Source organism: Jaculus jaculus, chromosome 9, assembly GCF_020740685.1.
Source record: "Jaculus jaculus isolate mJacJac1 chromosome 9, mJacJac1.mat.Y.cur, whole genome shotgun sequence".
NCBI lineage: Eukaryota > Metazoa > Chordata > Mammalia > Rodentia > Dipodidae > Jaculus > Jaculus jaculus.
The window spans coordinates 29,501,094-29,516,016 of NC_059110.1; the positions used below are offsets into that span (position 1 = coordinate 29,501,094).

Genomic DNA, 14,923 nt, shown 5'->3' on the forward strand with positions numbered 1-14,923 from the left:
GGGTGGTATGAGGATTGTATGTAGGCATTATAACATAGTTTAGTTTACACCCATGGCATACCCTTAGGTCAGGCCTTCATATTTCATCACTGTCATAGACACTTGTCTTAATCTAGCTGAGTAAGTCACATAATATTTCATCTGTGTTATACTAAATTGAAGGCTGGTATGCTCATACTAATATCCCATGCTCTAGTTGTGACAATGTGCCCCAAGCTGCTTACAAATGAACTCTGAAGTGGTTACCCAGCTTTCCCTGACTCCCGTACATGGAGACATGCAGATCAGGATATAAAACTGGGTACATCTAGTGACATTCTCAATCTCCTCTTTGTAGGATTTTTGTATTAGGCAGCTGTTCCTGTTCCACCCCTTTAGCTCAATCCTAGGGCTTGAAGCAATGTCCAACATGGATTAGATATTCATGTGGTGCTTAATGAGTAGGTTTGATGGATTATTACCCAATGGGTGGTTGAGTTTGAGCACATCTCAAATAACCTGTAGAGGACATTAATAAGTATGTAAAAGGAACAGAAGGTATTATTGTCTTGATTTTCACATCTCTGATTTTTGTATTTGTACTTTGCATTTTTGTGCTATTACTTATATATGGTGGAGGGTGAAAGGAACATGAATTATTAAAAGTCAAGTTCATTGCTCAAGAAGTCCTGATCCCATGCTCATCTTCCAGCCTCGACTCAAAGCCACTGTCTTTGAATTGGCACCAGGTTTATTTTTCCTTTTTGAGTATTGAAGTGTGTATTTAATTCTAAAGAAAGTGTTTAATTCATCAGCAAGAACTTCAAATGATTTGCATATTTAAAGAAGTGAACAAGTAACAATAATATGTGAGCCACATGATGGAAGCATTCAAACACACACATACATACATACAGATGCATACATGCACACAGAGAAATCCTATCTCCGATTAGACACCATTGCAAATAATGCCATCAACAATAACATTGATCCATTTGGAAATAAAGTTGCTTATTATGCAACAACATAATAACTGAGCGTGAATTAAGAGAGAGGCAGTAAACTCATAACACTCGTCTCTTCATTACATGCAGTTATTCCACAAATAACTATTGTGCATCTATATATGGCTTCTACTGTGCTGTACTCTGGTGTTTTAGGAAGTTGCACAGCAATCCTCCTCCTGGAGTTTCCTGGAAAGAACAGGCAAAACAAAAGACCGGTTTTAAACAAAGCAATGGAGTGCATTAAAGGATGCATGTAAAGGGAAAGGAGACAGAGACAGAGAGAAAGGGAGAGAGAGAGAGAAAGGGAGGAAGGGAGAGAGAGAGAGAGAGAGAGAGAGAGAGAGAGAGAGAGAGAGAGCGAGCACTTTGTGTGCACCTGGCTTTATGTGGGTACTGGGGATTCACACCTGGGCTGTCAGACTTTGCGAATAAGCACCTTTAACCATAGAGCCATCCTTCCCGCCAATAGAAGGATTTTTTTTTTATGTTTCTCTCAAATATTTAATTCGTTTCCTTATTTGTATATGTATTATACATAAAAATTCTAACTTAAATATTACAGTTAGCAAGATTAGAACATTTTCTTGCAAGTACTACTTTAAATCTATATGAAGAGTAAAGGAAAATCTGAACCTGTCATTTCTTCCTGTATTAAACTGAAGTTAATTAGTATTCTGACAAAGAAAATTTCCATAAAACCAGGCACACACCTTTAGTTCCACACTTCATTTTAGTCCCAGCACTATGCAGGCTGAAGGAGGAGGATCATTGTGAGTTTGAGGCCAGCCTGGACTAGTGTGAGATGGAGCTTAAAAAAAAAAAGATGAAATTTCCATAAATAAGACCTGACTCTGCTGGGGGAAGGAGGCAGCGAATGTTACCTTTTGTTGTTGTTGTTAATTCCTTGTGAGAAAAAGATAATGTATTTCTCTGTAGAAAAACAGTCAGACTGAAATGGGAGGTTTTGAGAATAGTTCTGATTGGTAATATTTCAGGAGACCTAATTACCAGTCACTTCACTAAGCAGAACAACAATGATTCCAATACGTTCATCTTCTGAATTGCTCAGTAACTCCAAGTGATTTTCAAATTGGGAGGCAAATCACTGGCAATAAGTTCATCAAATTTAGATCTCTCTTGAACAGGAACCTTATAGAAATCAAGAACATCTCTGACCCTGCACATCTGGTGAAGCTTGGAGTTAGGCACTGCATGGCCCAAGTCATTGGCCAAATTTGCCAACCGACTGAACTTCATATGACCATCTTCCAGAGAGACATCTTGCCAATCACTAGGAAGTGATGAACCAACAATTCTTTAACACGAGATTCTAAATGACTTTGGAGATCTTCAGGTGGTATGTAAGTGGCTCCGTAATGTTGGGCACACCAGGACAGGCTCTTTTCTCACCTCTTCAGGCACCTCAGCCACCACTGGCTCTTCCTCTTTTCTGGATGGAGACCAAAATCCTCTGCGTGCCGCAGCGGGGACTTACCACGCGAAGCCTCTTCTAGCAACACAGGACGCGCACAGCGCTGCCATCTTGGGGGACGGCCCCAGTAGAAGGATTTTTATTTTTGGTGTCCTCCTCTCCAGTGCAGCCAATACTTATAACTTGACGATGTATGTATAGATCTGGACACGAATATGCTATTTGTTGAGGTGCTGGGATTAAAGCCAGTGCCTTGTGCATGTTAAGCAAATGATGTACCACCGAGCTACACCTCCAGACCTTATTTTGTGTTATTTTATTGTGGGAAGCAAAGAAGAGAAAGCTAGAAACGAAAGGATATGGAGAAGGAACAAGACATAAGTTGAATGGAAGGCAAAAGAATCACTCACTTTCCCCATAGGGTTAGAGCCAGGGAGCAGATCTGAAGATATGGCAATATGACCTAGGTTTAGAAACAACCTTTATTTAGGAAAATAATCTCTCCAAACTAGTGATGAGCCAAGGAGGAAGGAGGAATAAATTACATATTAATGTGTATCAATTAGATTTTAAATTATTCATTTTGATGTTGATTTGCATACATTTTTAGTTTTTCAGATTAATATTCTACATTAGAACATATGGGTTTAAATTTCTGATTAATAGTTTATGGTACATCCTTCAATTCTAAGGTAGATAACTATTTTCTAGGGAGTGGTATAGTTTATATTTCTTCCTATTTGACTCCAAACTTAGTATAAAAAGTTCATATAGATCAGGATGGATTGACTTATACCAAGAACTTTCTAGTCAAGTGATGTTCAATGTTCCTAGTACTGTTGGCATTATTTTCTTCTTCTTTTTTTAAATGGAGTCAGGTATGGTGACACATGCCTTCATTTTTTATTTTTTAAAATATATTTATTTATTTATTTGGGAGAAAGAAAGAGGCAGAGGGAGAAAGACAGACAGACAGACAGACATACAGAGAATGGGAACACCAGGGCCTCCAGCCACTGCAAACTCCAGGCACATGTGCCCCTTGTGCATCTGGCTTATGTGGGTCCTGGAGAGTTGAAACGGGATCCTTTGTCTTTGCAGGCATTTAATGCTAAGCCATCTCTCCAGCCTGGCATTATTTTCTTAAGTAAGATGTGGGATTATGCCTCTGTCATTTGTGGAAGCAGTCTACTTATGTCAACTGTAAGGGGGTGAGAGTTGAAATCCTGAATGTGAAATAGTTATGAAAGTTGAACATCCTAACTTTGGCAGGTGTCCATGGTTTGAATCAGCTGTCCCCCATAAACTCATGTGTTTTGAATACTTGGTCCCCAGGTATTGGCAATTTGGGAGATGGAGGCTTGCTGGAGGAGGTGTGTTTCTGGGAGCAGGCTTAGGGTTGTTATAGCCAGCTATCCATTGCCAGAGTTCAATTCGCTCTCCCAAGGCTGTTTTCCACCTGCTGTAGCAGAGGTGATGGCCAGCCTCTGCTCATGCCATGCTCTGCCCTGCCATCATGAAGCTTCCCCTCCAGACTGTAAGCCAAAATAAAAACTTTCCTCCCATCAGCTGCTTTTGGTCTGGTGCTTTGTCCCAATAATGAGAAGGTGGCTGTCACAGCAGGAGATTAATCAAATAAAGGTTAGAATGTTACTGGAGTAGCTACTATGTTCTTGGAGTCTACATAATTAAAACAGAAATGTGGGGCTGGAGGGATGGTTTAGCAGTTAAGGCACTTGCCTGTGAAGCCTAAGGATGCTGGTTTGAGGCTTGATTCCCCAGGACCCATGTAAGCCAGATATACAAGGGGGCACACACATATGAAGTTCGTTTGCAGTGGCTGGAGGTCCTGGTTCACCCATTTTTTTTTCTCTCTCTCTCTACCTATTTCTGTATGTCTCTCTTTCTCTCTGTCTCTCTCAAATAAATATATAAAAATAAAAATATTAAAAAAAATAAAACAGAAATATGTGCTTGATGTCTAGGCTTTACTGCTCATAGCTGTCCTTGCCCTGTTATCCTTCTGAGCTTAAATCAAATGTGGGCTCTGTTTCAGGTGACAGCGTCTCCTGGCAAGTTCCCACCATGGCATGGGTCTCCTCAGCCCCCAGTTTGGCTGGCTTGCATGCAAAGAAAAGGCAAGTTTACATTTGCATAGTAAGTAGGTAGGTGCCTTTTGATTCGATGTCCAGGGATTTGATTAATTCTGTTCCATTGCATTGAGGAGCCATTGAATGGTTGGAGCCAGGGATGGAGTTGGCATTCATGCTTGCTCCTTCCCTGTGCCTCAGGAACAAGTCACTTTCAACTCCTACCCTGTCAATTTGCTGTTGATCATGTGAGTCCAAAGTACAGGTCAACACGACATGTCCACACTGCTCATGCTGAGTAGCCTCTGAGAGCAGCTTGTTCATAATTCATGTATCTAACAGTGAATTATGTGCATTTTGGGTGCTAACTTTCCAAATTCATTTCAGGTATTTCCATGGTAGAACTTAAAAACCTTACTTTCTATTAGACTCTTCCATATATAAATGAATTTTTTTTTCTGCCAACTAAGTATCTCCAGTGAAATTCCTTTTGACTAGTAGTCACTCTAAGTAAATGGACATGGAAAAGTATTTTTCCCCAAGATCCCGTAAAATACCACCTATTAAAATTTTATCTCCTTTCACCCTTTAATTTCTTCTTTCCAAAATTATAATTTACAGAATAGAAAGATTCTAGTAAACACTTGTGCTGTGAGGGATGTAAGCCTCCTGAATCTTTGCTTAAAACATTGGAATATCATATGCCTGTGACAATTCACTAGTTCTATCACTCTAAAAAGTAATTGACCAGATATTGGATTATTGTTTTTACCTTGCTACTGATTTTTTTTTTCTGGGAAACAGACATACAGGGTGGGATAGGGATGCTGTTTTTGTCTAGCAAACATGTTGGTAGTTCTGAATATTTTCAGGATTCACTGGACATTTCTGTATAAGCAGATGTTATATGTTTTCAGAGTATCTTTTGTGCCCAAGTGAAGATGTTGCAAACTATGAAGTCTCATGAGGAAATCAAATGGCCTTTCTTAAACATCCCTAGAAAGCATTGATCCCTGCCAGGCTCATTAGGAAATATGTTCTTGTGTTGATCTCCTTACAAAGTCTGGTTTCTGAGAAGTTTCTCCCCTTAGGGTGCTTTGGAAAAACCTGCTGTGGGCCAACAGTGATCAATCTTAATTCCTAAAAAGCTGTGGCTGGAATTCTAATGGCAGCATGTTGTGGATTGTATTTTTGCATTAATAAGTCTTAAGTGGATATTGTCTCAACCACATGGTAACATGGAGACTAGATTCAAGTAAAATCCTCTTTGTGGTGATTAAATGGGTTTGACTTTAAGTGGCCATTAATATCATGGATAATTGACTACATCCAAAAATAAGAACATAGGCCTCTCATATTTAATTTGTCTTAACAAAGTTTTTAGAAAATTACCCTTGCATATAAACTGACCAAAACAAATCTTCCTCTGTCTCTTTACCCTACAACATTTGACAATAGTATGATTATAGATATTAAGGCTCTCATTATACACATTAATTTATAATGGGTGAAAATTTGATGAAAAATTAGAAGTAAAACTCACTTTTAATATTTACCACTGGAATTGCAAAATTAATTAAGCTAGAACTTTGTTCTGTGACTTTTCTTCCCACTATGATTCAGAATAAAGAAGCTTGAGTAAGGGGATGTGAATTGAATAGAGCTCTTTTTACAGTAAGCTGGAAAGGTGATTTAATATTTCTGGGTAAGTATTAGAAATAGTAATCATGTGAGAGACTGATCATTAACACATACAGAATGCTTACTGTGTGCCAGTTCTGTGTTCTTTATGGGGAATATCTAACTTAACCCTCATAAGCAATACTTTATTGCAGTTTATTACCTTTTTAAAGATGAGAAAACCCAAGTCCAAAGAATTTAGTCAAGACACAAAGTAAGATGACCTCAGAGCCCCTCTTTTAGTCATAATGTCAAATAAAAGAATATTCCTGGTAACAGAGCCAATGGTTGGAACTAGGTCAGTAAGAGCTAGGTAAGTAAGGTAGTTTTTTATAAGAGTTTTTTTTTTTTTTAAAGAAGAAAATAAAATGGAGTCACAAATGCTATGAAGGTAGAACCCATTTTCAAAGAAGCACAGAATAGAAGGCTTCACAAAAAGCAGTTCTTTAATTGTTCTGATTTTTCCATTTTGTGGCAATTGTGCACAATGCCAATCCCAGGGAGAACCTGACCTTGGTCTCTACAGTGGCTCAACAAGCCTGTAAAGGCATAATGTGACTAGAAGTCATTGCACGTAGTCACACAAGTATGGCATACTTGTGTCTCCAAGCATCTGGGCTGCAGCCATCCAGTTTGGTTTCCAGTGAAAGGGCAAAATTAATCCAACCTAGCTTGTGACAGATGATAAATGTATAGTAACTGTTGATAGGTAAGGAATCACCTTGACTTTGGTGAGCTGTTGGGAATAAGAGTGACTCATCTTTAAAAAGTTAGGGTGGAGGCTGAGGAAATGACTCAGTAGGTAAGAGCACTTGTGGTGTGTAAGAAAGAAGACCAGAATTCAATTCAATCCCTAGTACTCATGTTAAAAGCCAGGTAAGGGGGCTGGAGAGATGGCTTAGTGGTTAAGGCTCTTGCCTGTGAAGCCTAAGGACCCGTGTTCAAGCTCTTTCTAGATCCCATGTAAGCCAGACACACAAAGGTGATGCAAGCTCAAGGTCACACATGTGTGTTAGATGGCATAGGTATCTGGAATTTGATTTCAGTGGCTGAGGTCCTGGTGTGCCAATTCTCTCTCTCTCTCTCACTCTCTTTTGAAAGAAAGGCCAGGTGGGGCCACACATGCATGCCTGTAACCCCAGAGATGAGGGGCTGCAGATGGCAACAACAGGATCACCGGGGCTTGCTAGCTATAAAATGGTAAGCTTGAACCGGCGTGGTGGCGCACGCCTTTAATCCCAGCATTCAGGAGGCAGAGGTAGGAGGATCGCTGTGAGTTCAAGGCCACCCTGAGACTCCAGAGTGAACTCCAGGTCAGCCTGGGCTAGAGTGAGACCCCTATCTCGAAAAAAAAAAAATGGTAAGCTCTAAGTTCAGTGAGAGATGCTATTTCAAGGAAATAAGGCAGAAATGGGGTACAGGAGGCCACACGATGTCTTTCTCTTACTTTCTTATGTGGGTTTATGGGGCATGTGCACATCAGCATGTATGTACACAGACACACACACACACACACACACACACACACACACTATACAACATACAGCAAGTCTTACTGGTATGTACTAGATTCTTACACCTCCTTCTATCGTTCATACACTTGTTCCTCCATCCTTCATGTACTATCCTTCATACACTTCTTCCTCCTTCATACTTCCCTCTTCTTCCTCCTCCTCATCTATGTATGTATGTATGTATGTATGTATGTGTCTGTCTGTCTGTCTGTCTGTCTGTCTGTCTGTCTATCTATCTATCTGGAGAGAAAATGGACCTGTCAGGGTCTCTAGCCACTGCAAATGAACTCCAGACACATGTATTACCTTGTGCATCTGGCTTATGTCAGTTCTATGGAATCAAACCTGGGTCCTTTGGCTTTCAGGGCAAATGCCTTAACCACTTAGCCATCTCTCCAGTCCTCCTTTCTTTTTCTGTTTTTGTTTTTTTTTTTTTAAATAAAAAACTATTTATTTATTTATTTGACACACACACACACACAAACACACACACACATGGTGTAGGGTTGGGAGAAGTGCCAGGGACTTCTACTGCTGCAAATTAACTCTAGCCTTGTGCACCATTTTGTGCATCTGGCTTTACATGGGTACTAGGGAATTGAACCTGGGCCTTTAACTGCTGTGCCACCTCTCCAGTTCCCATTGTTCCTTTTAGAAAGCAGACGTTTTTTTCTCATTCAAATGTCCTCTTGTCTGAATCTTTCAGTCTTCTACTCTTACTTCTTTTGCAGGATAACTGTTTGGCATAATGCACTTAAACAAAGCACAAGCCTTGTTTTCTTTCTGCAATTAATCTGGTTTCTCGAGCCTCCACCCCTTGCTCCTGCCCCACTGTAACCTGCCTCTGTAAGTTGCTTGGAAGTGGCCTTCAAAAAGATTTCTGGACTTCAGCTCACGATGCTTAACACCTAACAGCTCAGCATTTCTCCACTGCATGGGAATCAATCCACTTGTCTTCATACTTTTCCCTTTTAGTATAATACTTATCTTTTAATCTAAACACAATTCTTCAAATTGTCTGAAATCATTGGGAAATAGAAAAAAGTTTCGTATTTTTAGTGAGCAGGGAAATTATGGACAGAGGGCTCAAGTCAAATGGAAAAATACATCTAGATATTTACTCTGAATGTTTAATAAAATATTCACTTTTGAGTGTGTGCGTTTCACATGTTTGTGCACAGAGTGGATATCAGTGAAGAAAAGCCTCTGTGCCTGTACTCGTCAGGTTGAGACTCAAGACTCATCTATGAGTTAATTAGAACAACTTAGCAACATGTGTACAATTAGAGCCCAGTGTGTGGCACAGACCAAAGGCAAATATAAAAACAAAATCCATATTGTCTAAGAGAGAGGATTTGCATCTTCATTTTTCTATTTTTATTTTGGAAATCAGAGTGGCAGGCATGCTCAGGATGGGATTAGCAGAACTGCCTGAGCTGGACATTCTGGAGGTCTAACTCTGTGGCCTCCCAAGGCTCCACTTTTCCATTCTCACCGCCCCCCAATCATGTACGTGTCCTTAATCTCTTGTATGCTATCACCCAAAGCCATCACCTGGAGCTGCTACCTCTTTAGCTCCCACTCCAAGTAGTCATCTCCTGCTGAGAAGTGGTGCAGTTACATATCTGCTTAAAATTCCTTGGGAGGATGTCCTCCACCCAAAGAGTCCTCATCAAAAATTGTTCCACACATCCAAAGCCAGGAAGAGTGATTTTTCCTTCCCCAGCAGATCTTCCTGTGGGTAATAAGCATTGTCATCATTTCAGTCTCCCCTTACTCTAAGAAGTTCACATCTCAGTTTTCCTTAATTCCCTCTCATAATTATTTTCCCTCCTTCCTGCTTTACATATAGTTTTGAGACTATTTTATTTATCAGAGAGAGTGAAAGAGACAGAGAGAATGGGTGCACCAGGGCCTCCAGACACTGCAAACAAACTACAGATACATATGCCACCTTGTGCATCTGGCTTATATGGGCCCTGGGGGAATCCAGCCTAGGTTCTTAGGCTTCACAGGCAAGTGCCTTAACCACTAAGCCATCACTCCAGCCCTACCTAGTTTTTGTCATATCTGGAAACACTGATTTTTTTGTCTCTGTGTACTTCTATTGTTCTATTGTAAACTTTTTTCTTTTTAAAAATATTTTATTTCTTTGAGACAGAGAAAAAGAGGCACACAGAGAGAAGAGAGTGAGCGCATGCCAGGGCTTCCTGCCCCTGCAAACAAACTCTTGATGCATGTGCCACTGTGAACATCTGGCTTTACGTGGGAGCTGGGGCATTGAACCTGGGCCATCAAGCCTTACAAGCAAGCACTTCCTACTGCTGAGCCATCTCTCTATTGTAAACTCTTATAAGCTTCGTAATCTTTTTGCAAGTAGGTAGACATTATACAAATAAGTTTTAATTCTCATTTGTTTTATTTTAAATCGATATTTGGCATTCATTGATTTGTAGTGCAAGAAATCAAACACAGTGTTGCAAGCATTAAGAAATACCATAGAGGGCTGGAGAGATGGCTTAGCGGTTAAGCGCTTGCCTGTGAAGCCTAAGGACCCCGGTTCGAGGCTCGGTTCCCCAGGTCCCACGTTAGCCAGATGCACAAGGGGGCGCACGCGTCTGGAGTTCGTTTGCGGAGGCTGGAAGCCCTGGCGCGCCCATTCTCTCTCTCTCCCTCTGTCTTTCTCTCTGTGTGTCTGTCGCTCTCAAATAAATAAATAAATAAATAAAAATTAAAAAATAAAAAGAAATACCATAGGGTTACATTCCTAGCCCTCTAGTAAATTTAAAATATTGCATGCACAGGTGTGTGTGTGTGTGTGTGTGTGTGTGTGTGTGTGTGTGTGTCAGTACACATGTGGAGATGAGCAGACAATCTGGGCCATTGGTACGTATCTTCTACCTTGTTCTCAGTCAGGGTTCTCTTACCCTAGCTTTGTATGCCACGCAGTCTGGCCTGCCAGCTTTCTGTCTCCACCTCCTATTCTACCACTGGCACCCTATGCATTTCAGACATGACAGTGCCCAGCTTCGTGTGGAACCTGCAGACCTGAACCTCAGCTCTCAAGCATGCACAGCAAGTGCCTTATCCACAGATTCGCCTTCCTAGCCTCATAATCTCGAGCTAAACTCTCCCTTCATCCTCTTATGCCCTTCTGCAGATTATATAATGGGTGAGTTCCATAGTTCTTGGTCAAAAGTTAGGAAAACTGAGAGGAGAGAGTATCCTCCTATCATTTATTTATTTATTTATTTTTTCGAGGTAAGGTTTTGCTCTAGCCAAGGCTGGTCTAGATTTCACTGTGTAGTCTCAGGGTGGCCTCGAACTCATGGCAGTCCTCCTACCTCTGCCTCCCGAGTGCTGGGATTAAAGGCGTGTGCCACCACCTTTATATTTAATCAACCCATCATTATTCTCTTGGAGGTAGTGTAGGTGGTTTGTAATAAAGGAAAGGTGAAAATAATAAAGATGTTACTAAATAGCTTGGATTTGGTAATATATCTTTTCAGTATTCTACTTGAGACATGACATAGCCGCAGCTTAGCTGCCAAGACTGGAAAAGTTAAACTTTGGGAAGCAAACTCCTTTTGAGATGAACCAGACTTCGTTTTCTCACGTCTTATAAACAGTAAGTTCCATGCAGGGTTTGTAATGCACTAGGCAAGAAGAATTGAGTATAGGACCAATTTAGAAGCTTTGTGTAATGCCTTTGAATACCTTCATGTTGACACTAAATCCATAACTCACGATTTCAGGATACGTTTCTTGGGGAAAGAGACGCTAAACAACAATGCGAGTTCAAAAGGGCTGAAGATGCGCTCTGGGCATTTGGGTTGGCAGTCTGGAGCCGCGGATGCTTGAGATTTCTTATCTGACTTATCTAAACTGCTGACGTCAAAAGAATTAGGCTAGAAATCTTATGATTACAGCTTTTCTTGTGATCTTTTCTGGTATTTCCTGTTTCCTGTCAGGCCAAATATACTTCGAGAGAGGGTTGTTTCATAGCATTTCACCGTTTCTGTTCCATCCAGGGCTAGAGGTACATGGAGCACTGACTCAAAATATTTAAGGAAAACATTGAACAGCTCTGGCTGCCCCGATACCCCACATTCACTGACATTTCTTTTCAACCATTAAACAAAATCATAGAAGTTTCTAGGTGGTTCTGAATTTTGAGCTTACTTTTTAATGGAACGAAGTCTATTGTTCATGAAACAGACAAGGCCACCTCAATTGTATCTCTGTTAGTTTATTTGGGAGGTGGGGGTGGGGGTGGGGGTGGGCTGTGACTGTCATAATGCAGACAGCTAAGAAAGCTTCTGTGAGGAGGGAGTGTTTTAGAGGTTAAAGGTGCAAAAGTGGCCTTCTCAATGGTTACACTGTTTTGTCTGGTACCAAACATGCTTCAGAGAAGCAAAAAGAAAAAAACAAAAACAAAAACAAAAAACTAAGTGATTGAAGATAAGCTTTTCCAGGTTATAATGTTATAAATGTTGCTAAATCTTCATGAAAGGATTGACCATGGGGCTGGAGAGATGGCTTAGCGGTTAAGGCACTTGCCTGCAAAGCCAAAGGACCCAGGTTTAATTTCCCAGGACTCACATAAACCCCATGAACAAGGTAGAGTGTGCATCTGGAGTTTGTTAGCAGTGGCTGGATGCCCTGGCGTGTCTATTCTCTCTCTCTCTTCCTTTCCTTCTCTCTCTCTCTCAAATAAATTTTTAAAAAATTCAAAAAAAAAAAAAAAAGAATTGACCACAATCCATGGAACTTACTCAACACTGCTTGCAAAGAGATCTGGAGGCACTGAGAAGCTGATCTGCAGAGGATTATGGGAAAATGCGCCCTACTACAGTCCTGGCCCGCCTCCAGAAACTCTGGCACCAGGCAAAAATGCAGCAAGAAGCAGAGCTACCAGGGTACCACAGAGGTGCCATCTATTATGGCTGTAGCTGCCACCTCTCATCTATTCACTTTCTCTATAAACGTCCTGACCCTCGTAATCCTGGTGTTAAATGTTCACCTCTGGCATCCTGTTCTGGTGGATGACTACCCTATCAGTACATTTCAGATGGTCTAGATGAGAAACCTCGCCAACAGAGGACTTGGAACTTGTCCAGACAGTTGATAATTTAAGTTTGATGCCCCCCTCCTGCCCCCAGTATAGGGGATTGAAGCCAGGGATTCACAATACTAGATAAATACTTTACCACTGAGCTACATCCCATCTCATCTAAGCTTGAAAACAGGAACAAGGCATGCTTACGCACACGTGGACACACTGACACATAGAATTGGAGTATCCCTTACATGAAGTGCTTAGGACCAAAAGGGTTTTATTTTATTTTATTTATTTTTTTAAAATTATTTTATTTATTTATTTGAAAGTGACAGACAGAGAGAGAAAGAGGCAGATACAGAGGGAGAGAGAGAGAGAGAATGGGTGCACCAGGGCCTCCAGCCACTGTAAAGGAAATCCAGATGCATGTGACCCCTTGTGCATCTGGCTAATGTGGGTCCAGGTGAATCGAGCCTCGAACCAGGGTTCTTAGGCTTCCCAGGCAAGCGCTTAACTGCTAAGCCATTTCTCCAGCCCAGAAGGGTTTTAGATTTCTTTTGTGTATGCATTTGTGTGATTTGGGAATACTTATATATACATAGCCAGATATTCTGGGGATGGAATCTAAGTCTAAACATGAAATTTATTTATCCTTCATACTCATCATATGCATAGCCTGAGGGTAATTTTGCAGTGTACATATCTCTCTCTCTCTCTCTCTCTCTCTCTCTTTGATTTTTTTGAGGTAGGGTCTCATTCTAGCCCAGGGTGACCTGAAATTCACCATGTAGTATCAGGGTGGCTTTGAACTCACGGTAATCCTCCTACCACTGCCTCCCAAGTGCTGGGATTAAAGGCGTGCACCACCATGCCAGGCTACATCTGTCTTTTGACAGTGACATGGGGTCAGAGGTGGGACTGTCCACTTGTAGCATCATGGTGCGGCTCAGAATGTTTCTGGACTGGCAGTATTTTATATTTCTGGTCTTCCATTTTAAAAATGCTAACCCGTAGGGCTGGAGAGATGGCTTAGTGGTTAAACGCTTGCCTGTGAAGCCTGAGGACCCCGGTTCGAGGCTCGATTCTCCAGGACCCACGTTAGCCAGATGCTCAAGGGGGCGCACGCGTCTGGAGTTCGTTAGCAGTGGCTGGAGGCCTTGGCGCGCCCATTCTCTCTCTCTCTCTCTATCTGCCTCTTTCTCTCTCTTTCTGTCGCTCTCAAATAAGTAAAAATAAACATAAAAAAATTTAAAAAAAATGCTAACCTGTAAACATATAGTGCATGCCATTTGTATAGAGATAGACCTCACACACTTATTCCACACAGTCACAGAGAGGTTAAACACTTGGAAGTGAAAAGAAGAGATGTATTTGATTAGATTTAGAGGGATTGTCATGCAGCACAGCCAGTTTGGAGTTCAGAAGCTCTGCGGTTTGTCCGTGACGGGCAGCGTGGCTGTGTCAGCACCACGGCTAGATTTGCAGACCCTGAGTTGGCCCTTGTGCATTGACTTACTAGTTGTGTAACCCTGATGCTATCATCTCGCTTCTGTGTGTTCTCCATTTCCTTACTTTAAAGAAATGTCGTGGTTTAAGTAGACGATCTCAAAGGGTCATATCCACTAGGACGTTCAAAAGACCTCTCCACTTTTCCACTTAATCACTTTCAGTAATTCTGAAAGATTCCTTGCTCACATGCCACCTCATGCCTCTAGAGTCTTTGTTTCCCCTGTTTCTTCATGCTAACTCTTTTATTAAGGGGATTGTCTCATGTCTATTCCTAACTATTTCTTGTGCTTTCTACCTCTATGTTCATGTTAATTCCTTCTCTAGGAAGTGAACATTCTCATATTTTGTTGATTTTTTTTTAAGGTAGTATTTCATTCTACCCCAGGCTGACCTGGAATTCACTATGCAGTCTCAACGTGACCTTGAACTCATGGCAATCCTCCTACCTCTGCCTCCCAAGTGCCGGGATTAAAGGCGTGCGCCACCGTGCCTGGCTGAGGTTTTTTTTTTTTTTTTTTTTTTTTAAAAAACACTACCTTAAAGACACATTTGTAATGATCAGTCTAACATAAAACCTTCTTGGGCCACCCCTGAGGAGGTTAATCAGCTCATGCCTAGCTCTCCTGAAGGACTTATCACATAGGTTTTAT

The 14,923-nt window shown here is 41.2% G+C and overlaps 1 protein-coding gene and 1 pseudogene across 3 annotated transcripts in view; both read right to left on the reverse strand.

The window, feature by feature from the left end:
• Positions 1-14,923, reverse strand: part of Pde7b (phosphodiesterase 7B) — a 381,712-nt gene that overhangs the window by 155,277 nt on the left and 211,512 nt on the right. The gene's annotated exons all lie outside the window — the stretch shown is intronic.
• LOC123463425 lies at positions 2,055-2,531 on the reverse strand (annotated as a pseudogene).